At 42.4% G+C, this 11,718-nt stretch overlaps 1 protein-coding gene across 1 annotated transcript in view; it reads left to right on the forward strand.

The window, feature by feature from the left end:
* Prune2 (prune homolog 2 (Drosophila)) overlaps window positions 1-11,718 on the forward strand; it is a 171,861-nt gene that overhangs the window by 78,123 nt on the left and 82,020 nt on the right. The gene's annotated exons all lie outside the window — the stretch shown is intronic.

Genomic DNA, 11,718 nt, shown 5'->3' on the forward strand with positions numbered 1-11,718 from the left:
CCACCACCACGACGCCCAGTTTTTTCTGTGGAAATGGAGTCTTGCCTGAGACCAAGCTGACCTGCCCAGGCTGACCTCAAATAGCACTCCTCCCAGTCTCAGCCTCCTCCAGGCATGAGTCATTAGTTTTCCAGGTGGCTTTTTAACTATTTTAATATAAATCTCTTGGAATGGGCTCTGAGTACTTGGTTTTTTTGTTGTTGTTATTGTTCTTGGGAGGTTTTAGTGTTTGGTTTTTGTTTTTACCAGCTCACTGGGCTATTGCAAAATATAGTCAGGGCTGAAAATCAGTGATAAAGATACACGGGCTAAGATAACTAAGACCCAGAAAATGGGTTTTGGTTCATCTCTCTACATAGCCTAAGATATCTATTCACTAAGCACTTGAACTTCCCAAGGGCTCTGTGGTATTTGGTGATTCCCTCAAAGATTTGCCACATTTTAGGTTACCTGGGGTTAAGAAATAGGTTTATATATTTTCAGAAATCATGAATACAGAATTTAGTGTTTAAGAGCTGGATACCGCGGGCCCATGCCTGTGAATTCTAGCTACTTCCAAGGGTGGGCCAGGACCAGTCTCTGAGGATGACGGTTGGAAGCCAGCCTTGGCAGGAAAGTCTGTGAGATTCTTATTCCACTTGACCAACAAAAAGCCAAAAGCAGAGCTGTGGTGCAAGCAGTAGAGTGTCAGCCTTGAGCCAAATAAGGCTACTGGACGGAGCCCAGGCCAAGTTCTGCATCAGACAAGGACACACACACAGAATAATCATAGTGTTTAAAAAATTGTTCTGTTTACCCATAACTGATTTGGAATCATAAAACTTGGCTAGAAAGAAAAAAAATACTTATGTAAACTTCATGTCTCCAAAGTAGGAAGTGGATGTTTATGAAAAAAAAAAATCCTGGCTCTTTTTGTCTTTGTTTAAGACAATTCTTTGTTTAAGAGAATTCAATTTCCGTTTAGTAATTTGTAGGCTCAGCCATCTAAACTAAAAGACAATCGATAAAGATCTTGTATGTTTGCCAGTTTAGAAAAGGAAATATTTGGTCAGCTAGCGCATAGTTTTCATGGTTTATTTCATGGTTTATTTTTATAGCCGTCCTCATCCTCAATCCAGGCAGAATTAACCACGTGTCTTACTCTGTGTAGTTAAATGCCCGTACAAGTGTGTATGACTTGTCTTTTAAGTTCACATGACTCTCTTCTTACTCAGTGGCTCTCAACTGCATGTTTGACAATGCCTGGATTCAGTGGATATCACCAGTGGGGAAGAAGGGTTGCCACTGGCATCTGTGGTTAGAAGCCAGGAATTCTCCTCTATACCCAGCCCCTGGAGCCCAGAGTCACCAGCCCTCAGCCCAGGACCCGGGCGGTGAGAGCTTGCTCGTAGAGATGATGCGTCCGTTCACTTGTTATGAATTTAGATTTGGTTTTCTGGATTTGGCTGGCTTACAGCCCTTCTATAAATAACTCTTGTTTAAAATATCTAGTAAATAGTACTGTTGTTCTGTCAGAGCGAGCCCCAGGACTCTCTGCCTTGAAGGCACATGCAGGCTCATCCGTCCTGCATCACAAATCATGAGCCACAGACATTTCAGGTGGTGGTGGAGACGAGAGCTTCAGAAGGCATTGGGAGGCCTTAGAATGACTGGAAAGAAGAAAAACAAAACTTTACCTTTTTTTATGTCTGATTATGACCTGTAATTTCAATTGATTAAGCATATGCTTCATTTTCTAGGCTTGACGCTTTCATAGATGTGTTGTCTTCTTTATAATACCCTTTTAAGTGAAGGCCTAAAATAGCATGGAAAAAATGCGAGTATCTTCCAAGAATCATGATTCTCCTTGTGACTAGGCCTGGCTGGCTGGAAATAAAATGGGGATTTGACAAATTATAGTGTGTGTGTGTGTGTGAAAGAGAGAGACAAACAGAGAGAGAAACACACACAAACAGCAACAGTGACAGAGGAGAGACAGAGGCAAAGACAGAATGAAAGAGAAAACTTCGTACTTGACATCTATGTACCCACCTCTGGGGCTACCTGCTCCACTCCCTTCTTTTAGGATGTCATTCTTATCCCACTGTCCATCATAATGATGCTGCATATGTGGTTTGTGATCTTTCCTGTCTACCTCAGGTATTTTGTTTTGTTTTGTCGCCAGTCCTGAGGCTTGAACTCTGGGTCTGGGCACTGTCATTGAGCTTCTTTGGCTCAAGGCTAGCACTCTAGACTTGAAACACAACGCCATGTCCAGCTTTTTCTGTGTATATGGAACCCAGGGCTTCATGCATGCGAGGCAAGCACTCTACCACTGAGCCACCTTCCCAGCCCTTTGCCTCAGTTTTTTTTAAATCTCAGGGCCAGGCATGCAAGGGCAGTAAGAACAGCCAGAGATCTCTCTCCAGGGTTCTCACACAACCAAAAAGAAATAAACTGACACCCAATCTGTGACTCCAGAGATACCTGTTTCCCCCTCTGGAAGATGTCCCTTGGCTGCAGTGAAGTGGGTAAAGCCAGAAGAAGATGGAGAGGCAGGTGGCTTCCACACACTCAGCAACCTCCCCCCTTGCCCCAGGTCTTCACAGGTTTCTGCAAGAATTCTCTACGTTTCCTCATGCAAGGCCAGTGAGAATTTATGTTCCTATATCTTGGGGCCAAGAGAAGTACCCCAACAGTCCTTACCTGAAAAAGATCTCCTCAGACCCCTCCTATACAAGACTTCTCCACAGAAAATTAAAACCACACACGCCAGAGTTATCTGTCTTCAGGAGGGGGGTGTCTGGTAATTAGCTTCGATTGCAACAAATGGCACACACAACTGTTGGCTCTGCGTGTGTGCTCCAAGATTGGTGTTTACCCTATTAGATTCCAATTTAGGGATGCCATAAAGTTTATCCATGAGCAAGTACATCCAAAGCAAGGACACATGGACAGGGGGTGACAGGTGTGGATCTTGATGGATAGATTTATTTTAACTTCAGAAACAATGAATTCCAGACATTGCTTGGGCTGAGCACAAAAGAGACACACCCATATTCCCCATTTGAACTTGGTAATGGTTGGGTATTTTTAGCAAATGAGTTGTCAGCAGAAAGGCCTCATTAGACCCATCGGGATATCTGCCCATGAAGAACGAATCCCGAACTGACAGTTTCCTTGAGCCCAAATGATAAAGCACCTCTGACAAGAGCCATATTGTGCTCCCCATGTGAGGAGCGAGAGGAACAAAGGAGGCAGTCTGATCTTCATTTGGGCAGGTTAATGTTGACACAGCTTAGCCGCATTGGAATGGGAGTTGTCCATGGGCTACAGGCGTTCTGGAGACTTGCCTGGTGGTCTCCATCCATCAGGAAGGGGAAGCCAGAGCCAAAGGTAGGTCTCACACCTTCTTGACATTGTCTTCAAACAAGTTGACTTATTTTTACAAAGGAAAATAAATCAAGCCAGGAGTGTTCAGGGTCAGGACTCAAAATCAGCCAACAGGGATTTTTTTTTTACATCTACACAGAGTTATGGAAAAAAGTTATTACTATTGTTTTTATTTGATGGTTAGACTGTGGTCCAAATTCTACTACATATTTCAAAAATAAGAGATAGGGGCAGGGAAGGTGGCTCAGTGGTAGAGCACTTGCCTTGCAATGCATGAGGCCCTGGGTTTGATTCCTCAGCACCACATAAGTAAAAAGAAAAAAACCGGGGCTGGGAAGGTGGCTCAGTGGTAGAGCGCTTGCCTTGCATGCTCAAGACCCTGGGTTCGATTCCTCAGCACCACATAAGCAAACAGAAAAAAGCCGGAAGTGGCGCTGTGGCTCAAGTGGTAGAGCGCTAGCCTTGAGCTGAAGAGCTGAGGGACAGCGCCCAGGCCCAGAGTAAGCAAACAGAAAAAAGCCGGAAGTGGCGCTGTGGCTCAAGTGGTAGAGCGCTAGCCTTGAGCTGAAGAGCTGAGGGACAGCACCCAGGCCCAGGGTTCAAGCCCCATCATGGACGAAAAAAAAAAAAAAAAAAAGAAAAAACAGCTAAATTAGAAGCTGAATAAGTAATATTTTTAGTCTTGAAGAATGGCCTTGCTTTTGGATAACATAAGAGTTCAACACGGCCTCAAATCAGTGTCACTTCTTCCATCGTTTGACTCCTTCTCTCCCAGCACCATCTACTCCCTCAAGTTACCTGAGCCCATTTTCACATATGCACACTAAATATTATGAACCATGGAAGGGGTGACATTGATCAATTCAACATGAATTGAAACCCCTCTGTACAACTACTTAAAGATAATGAAAAGCTTCCTTGAGTTGGTGTCGCATTTCTCATGCCTATGAGCTGTGGGATATTAGCACTCAACCTCCGGATGATTCCATTTCCTCAGTGCAGTACAGAGATAGTGTTATGGACTTAACAGGGATTAATTTGTGATGTAAATCATGTAAACCAGAATAGCTTCATGCACCTGTATGCTTAACATAGCAGTAATGCTGATCATGTTACTCATGTTAGGCAACATTATAGTGATTCAAGTCAACACAACTAGGGGCTGGGAAGGTGGCTCAGTGGTAGAGCGCTTGCCTTGCATGCTCAAGACCCTGGGTTCGATTCCTCAGTACCACATAAGCAAAAAGAAAAAAAGCCTGAAGTGGCGCTATGGCTCAAGTGGTAGAGCGCTCGCCTTGAGCTGAAGAGCTGAGGGATAGCGCCCAGGCCCAGAGTTCAGGCCCCATGACTGGACCCCCCCAAAAAAAGTCAACACAACTAGTTACTGCTTTAAAACAAAGAATGAATAAATAAAATTATATTTGTATATTGTGTATTACACATTAATTTATATATTATAGCATCTTTAATTTTCACAAAAACTCTAGCTATAAGGAATCAAAATACACCCTAACTCTATTTTCAAAATACAATGTGTAACATGATTTTTATAGACCCAGTGACATTTTTTGTTTTTTTTGACAACTAAGATATCCTCACCATCTTATTTAAAAAAAAAAAAAAAAAAAAAAGATGTCTCAGGCCAAAAGTGGAAAATATCTTTGCTTGCCAATTAAAGAATATATGAAACGCAGAATAAATACAATCTCTTAATTTATGCATTTTGTGCTCTCATAAATCATTGTCCTGTCAAAATTATCAGACTTTATTATTGCTGAATATTTTAAACATCATAACAGAATTTTGGTAGCATAAATCATAAAGGCTTCAGTCAGAGCATTAGTATTCAAACATCAACACTTTCCTTACTCTAAATAACCCTCAGTCTAGAAATAAATCTATGCAGAGTATAAATGTCAAACCGTACTCTTAAATTTGGGTAGCTCAGCAATCCACGCCATCTCTGTGCTTACCACGTGGTTATGGATCGGTGAGCTCTGTTTCTGAGGCTCTCTGTCCTCCGAAAATCATTAAACAAGTCTGGACTTGCATGTTGGGAGCAATGGCTCTTACCTGTGAACGCCCTGCCTCTCTCAACCCCAGCCTTGCCCTGTTGTTGGACAGATGGATTCTTATTTCCAGGTTTCAGTTATGAAAGTGGTAATCCCACTAATGGCTTTGTCCATACACTTTGTATCAATTATTTCTTTAGAAAGGTTTCTAGAAATACGTATGAGAGTGCCTATTTGGAAATATTTACCAGTGCTAAGAAAAAAGCGAAAATTGTATTTTATAGAATTTTTTTGATGAATGATTCCAGTTACTTATTAGCTGTTTGCGCTTTCCAACTGTAAATTGTCTTCTGTGTTTTCTAAGTGCTATCTCCTATCTTGTTGGGTCTACTTTTTTCTCATTGGTTTATTCAAATGCTTATTCTCATGAATGCTAAGTATTTCTCCTAGTTAAGGAAAGTAAAACAGGGGGCTGGGAAGATGGCTCAGTGGTAGAGTGCTTGCCTTGCATGCATGAGGCCCTGGATTCAATTCCTCAGCACCACATAAGCAAAAAAGAAAATAGCCAGAAGTGGCGCTGTGGCTCAAGTGGTAGAGCGCTGGCCTTGAGCTGAAGAGCTGAGGGACAGCGCCCAGGCCCAGAATTCAGGCTCCTTGACTGGACCCCAAAAAAATAAAATAAAGTAAAACAATATTCGGTATCATTATATATAAATACATTTATTATTACTAGTATTTCTTGGAGCAACTTCAAATGAGTTAAGAGAGTGTCATTATTCAACTTACATTTTTTTAAAAAAAAGTCTCCCTTGATATTGGATGGAGAACTGATCTTGGGAGTTCACCCATAGGCCTGGGGAGAAGCTGCCACTCAGTTCTGGCCAGAGATAAAGGTAGGTGGGGCTAGGACCACAGTGGAGGCCGAAAGGAGAGATGGGCTTTGATTTGAAGTGTGTTTGAAAGACAGAGTTAATAGGATTTGCTGATGGATTAGGTAAGGAGTGAAGGGAAAAACGTAATTCCTAATGATCAGCAGATACTTCAACTGGCCTGTGTAACTGTGGGTGGTGGTGCCATTTAATGATACTCTGTAGAACCAGCTGGGTAGGCCCAGCTGTATTTGAGAAGCTGGTTAGATATTTACATGGAGACGTCACTGTGGCTAGACTGTGGCTAGACTTGGAGAGAACCCAGGTGGAGAGAATCCAGGCCACTGGTTGGTGGAAGGATTTTAAGCAATGTGATTGGATAAGATCCCCAAGGAGCCTGTAAAGAGAGAAGGGAAACAGGCTGAGAAATGAGTCTGATGAGTATTTAGTGGAGCAGTAAGAAAGAGCAATCCACAAAGATGACTTGAGTGACCAGTGAGTTAGGAGAAACTCAGGAGACGTAAGGCAAGTAAAGGCAGTTCACTAGCACAGTCGGGTGCTTTTGGGGCTTGGAAACCTAGAAGTGATTGGTTCCTTTGAGAATGCGGAAGGATGGTGCTGAGAAGACAGTGAGCATATCAGAATGAAGAATTAGGAATGCCTGTTTCTTTTTCTTTTTTGCTGGTCTGGGGGCTTGAACTCAGGGCCTGAGCTCTTGTTTGCTCAAGGCTAGCGCTCTACCACTTGAGGTAGAGCTCTACTTCCTGCTTTTTGAGGTAGTTAATTGGAGCTAAGAGTGTTTCAGACTTTCTTGCTGGGGCTGGTAAGCTTGGATCCTCAGATCTCAGCCTTCTACAGAGTAGGATTACAGACATATGCCACCATGCCCGGTGAGTTTTCCATTTTACTATACTCAGCTGGGATTGGCAGAGTAGCTCTAATAGTAGATTGCTTGCGTTCAAACTTCAAGACTGCCAAAGAAACATAAAATCAAGTACTCAGGTGTTTATGAGACATTCTTCAGATTGAGGCAAAATAGATGAGGAGACAGGGAATACTATTATTCTTAACAAATATCAAAAGGGCCAGATGCAGAAGTTAAAATCAGGAGGCAAGCTGCAAAAGCAGCTAAGCTTTCCACTCAGCCCACTTTCTTTTTAATGCTAAATTACAAGATTAGAAGATTAAAAGAGTAGCTATCTAAATCAGCTTTTATTAAAGAAATGGTAAAAAAAAAAAAATCTTGGCACTCTTCATGAGTGAGTGAAGAAGGAAAGAAGAAAAGCCAGGTCTGGCAAAAGAAAAGTCTTGAAGGAAGTTACCTGGATTTAGGGCAGGTCTTACCTACGTTACGCACCCGGACTCCCAGTTGCTAGACTTACCTGACCGTCTATATTTTCCTGGTTCCGAAGGTATAAAGGCTACAGTTCGAAGCTTCCCTTTTCTGCAAAGGCAGCCAGAAATGTTTTTCTCTTCCCTCTCTGAATGAACCCCATTTTATTAAAAAAAAATAAGCTCTGGCTTAGCACTTTCACCCAGTGAACTTCTCCTTTTCATGAAGACCCCCTGAAATGCTTTTTATGAGTACGGATCCCAAGGACCTGAGGAGCTGGACATGGAAAACGGGGAAGTGAGCGAGGCCCTTCTGTGTTCTCTGGTGACACCAGCACATTCACGTCAGGCAGAGTGTGTAAGCCACCACCTGCCGCTTAAAACATCGCACTTTTCAGTGCAGCGAAGAAAGAAGTAAAATAGGATTTTGTGAGAATGAAATTTTCCACTGTTTTTGCCTGTGTGTTTTCAACTACAAATGCCGTCAATGGATTGACCATGTCTCCATCTTTTGCCTGATACATTAGTTCAAGTAATTTCTGTTTTCATGCCCTGAGCATCCATTTTTCTTTGGGCTCTTGAAATCGACATCTTAATTTGGGCCTTTTCTTCCCACATTTCCAACCTTTCCTACACTAACACTAGGAATTCCTCAGGCAAGAAAGACTTGTGGCCACTGAAATGTTCGATGATTGGGTTTTTGGAAACATGGGTAGCAAAGCTCTATGGAGCGATTGCCATTTTCCCTAAGTGGTGAGCTTTGTCTGATATTTTTGCCAGTCCAATCTAATTTGCAATGGTGAGTTAAAAAAAAAAATCTTTCTAAATTCCACTCACTGGTTACAGATTGGACTCATACATGCAGAGAAGGTGTTCCCCAGAGGAGGAGGTGGTTAAGATAAAGGCTTCCCTTTGCTTTCTAAACTCTTAGCTTATTGAATGGAAAATACATGTGTACATATACAATTTTAATTCCAGGTGAGGGGAAACATTCAGGAGACATTTGAGTAGATTAACAAATCGTATTTGTATACATGTAACTAAAACAGTAATTTATCAGGTAGAAGGCAGATGGGGGATAAAATGCCAACCTGTGTCTACAGTTAGATTGTGTTGATGATGAAGTACTGTTTATTCAGGGCCAGCCTAGCTTGTCAGCAACATAAGAACCATCGCAAGCACATGACTCCCTGCGTAGCTAGAAGACAATAATAAATTATCTCCTATGCAAACAGCACCGGCACAAAAGCAGAACAAACAGACCGTGCCTCTCGAATTCCTCAAGATTCTTACTCATTCCCTTGTTGAATTCTGTTCTCAATATGAAACTCGACATTATCCTAAGGCTAGTAGCATGGAATCTGGCATGAGCAAATTCATTGCGGTACAAAGGGCATTGTTGCTGATGATCTTTGTTTTAGGTTTTTCGTAGAAAAAGAGAAGTATTTTGTGTCTCTAGTCTGTTACATGTTTCACACAATTTTTCAATTTTATTCTGTCAATGACCCATTTGAACTTATGGATTTCAGTCAACCAGTTTTTAAGAATCACTTGAAGAACAAAATGAAAAAACAGATTCTTTCATGCTCAATCTGCTAAATAAAAGTCCCTAGCAACATACCCAGAAGCACACGACACACCCCGACCGGCACTTTTATGCTAAAGCTGATGTGAGAAAGGCGTGGTCAGCACAAGTCCCACCTCGGGGCTCCAAGTCCAGGGTTTGCAGGAAAATCTGTCAGTCAACAAAGTAGTATTTCACAGATTGCAGTGTGCATGCAGTCACCTAGGATAGGCAGATTGGCTTCAGCTCAGGACCTGTGTGATTAGTTTCAAGATCCCCCTTTGAATATTAAAATCTGCAGATGCTTGATACCTGTGTATAAAATATGATTGTATTTGCATGCAACCTACCATAACCTCCTGTGTTCTGTAAATCCTCTATAGGTGAACTAATAATACCTAATTGAATGTAAAAGTAATTCCAAATAGTAGTTATATTACGTGGTTTACAGAAGGATGACAAGAAAGAAGTACAGGCACATTTTTTTCTGAATATATGCAATCAGTTCAACCTATTGGTTGAATGTATGCATGGGGGAATCACTGGATGCCATGAGCAAACTCTGACAGAGGACTGTGTAGCCTGCAGTGATTTTGTGTCTCTCCAGCCACTTTACAAACAGTTCTTGACCAACTAGACTATGTCAGGTATGACACCAGGGGCTGCTGACATGTGTTGTTCACTCGACTTCTTGAAGGAAGAGAGATGGTCCACAGACAAAATGGCTCTCAATGCAGTTAATACAAGTTATCACAGCACATTTTCTGTGAGTTATTCCGATTCTTACAAAATTCTCCCAGATGTCTATCTACACTGGAATAAACGATACTTGGTAAATTCAGCTAACTCCACTCTTAGGAATTATTTCTATCTGGAACTAGTAATAATGGTTAGAAAACAAAATTCTATAGGAAAAGTTTGTAGCGCCCTCTGGTTACAGTTAACAGAAACTTCTTATAAAGATCTTACAAATGGTAAGAAAGGTAAGTGTTTTGATAGGATTTGAATGAATATTTTGGGGGGGAAAGTCAAAACATTTGTTATTAATAATAATGTCAAAATGGGTGTATTAATAATGTAAGAAATGTCCTTTCTTCATTTTGAAAATAAAAACAGTAAGGAGCAAAGTATATTTTAATTTTAAGTGTGTGTGTGTGGTTTTATTGGAGTTAAGAGTCTCACAGCCTTTCCTGCCCAAGCTGGCTTCAAACCATAATCCTCAAATGTCAGCTTCCTCAGTAGTTAGAATTACCAGGTGTTTAGCACCAGCACCTGGCAATACTTTAGGTCTGTGAACGTTTACAAGCTTCTTCAAGACTAACAGTTAACCTCACTTGCCTCTAGAACTAAATCTTGCCCTAACCCAGGATAGGATGATTTGGCTCAACTCCCACAGGCAAGGTGCTCTGACAGTGCTGTCCAATGTATGACAGTGCTGTCCAATGTCTGACAGTGATGTCCAATGTCTGACAGTGATGTCCAATGTCTGACAGTTCCGTCCAATGCCTGACAGTGATGCCAATGCCTGACAGTGCCGTCCAATGTCTGACAGTGCTGTCCAATGTCTGACAGTGATGCCAATGCCTGACAGTGCTGTCCAATGTCTGACAGTGCTGTCCAATGTCTGACAGTGATGCCAATGCCTGACAGTGCTGTCCAATGTCTGACAGTGATGTTCAGTGTCTGATAGTGATGTCCAATGTCTGACGGTGCCGTCCAATGTCTGACAGTGATGTCCAAGGTCTGACAGTGATGTCCAAGGTCTGACAGTGCTGTCCAATGTCTGACAGTGATGTCCAGTGTCTGACAGTGCCGTCCAATGTCTGACAGTGCTGTCCAATGTCTGACGGTGATGTTCAGTGTCTGATAGTGATGTCCAATGTCTGACGGTGATGTTCAGTGTCTGACAGTGATGTCCAATGTCTGACAGTGCTGTCCAATGTCTGACGGTGCCGTCCAATGTCTGACAGTGATGTCCAGTGTCTGACAGTGATGTCCAATGTCTGACAGTGATGTCCAAGGTCTGACAGTGCCGTCCAATGTCTGACAGTGCTGTCCAATGTCTGACAGTGATGTCCAGTGTCTGACAGTGCTGTCCAATGTCTGACAGTGATGTCCAATGTCTGACAGTGATGTTCAGTGTCTGATAGTGATGTCCAGTGTCTGACAGTGCTGTCCAATGTCTGACAGTGCCGTCCAATGTCTGACAGTGATGTCCAGTGTCTGACAGTGATGTCCAGTGTCTGACAGTGCTGTCCAATGTCTGACAGTGATGTCCAATGTCTGACAGTGCTGTCCGGTGTCTGACAGTGATGTCCAATGTCTGACAGTGATGCCAATGCCTGACAGTGCTGTCCAGTGTCTGACAGTGCTGTCCAATGTCTGACAGTGCCGTCCAATGTCTGACAGTGATGTCCAATGTCTGACAGTGATGTTCAGTGTCTGACAGTGCCGTCCAATGTCTGACGGTGCCATCCAATGTCTGACAGTGATGTCCAATGTCTGACAGTGATGTTCAGTGTCTGATAGTGATGTCCAGTGTCTGACAGTGCTGTCCAATGTCTGACAG

Source organism: Dipodomys ordii, unplaced genomic scaffold (assembly GCF_000151885.1).
Source record: "Dipodomys ordii isolate 6190 unplaced genomic scaffold, Dord_2.0 Scaffold40, whole genome shotgun sequence".
In the NCBI taxonomy this organism is placed as follows: Eukaryota; Metazoa; Chordata; class Mammalia; order Rodentia; family Heteromyidae; genus Dipodomys; species Dipodomys ordii.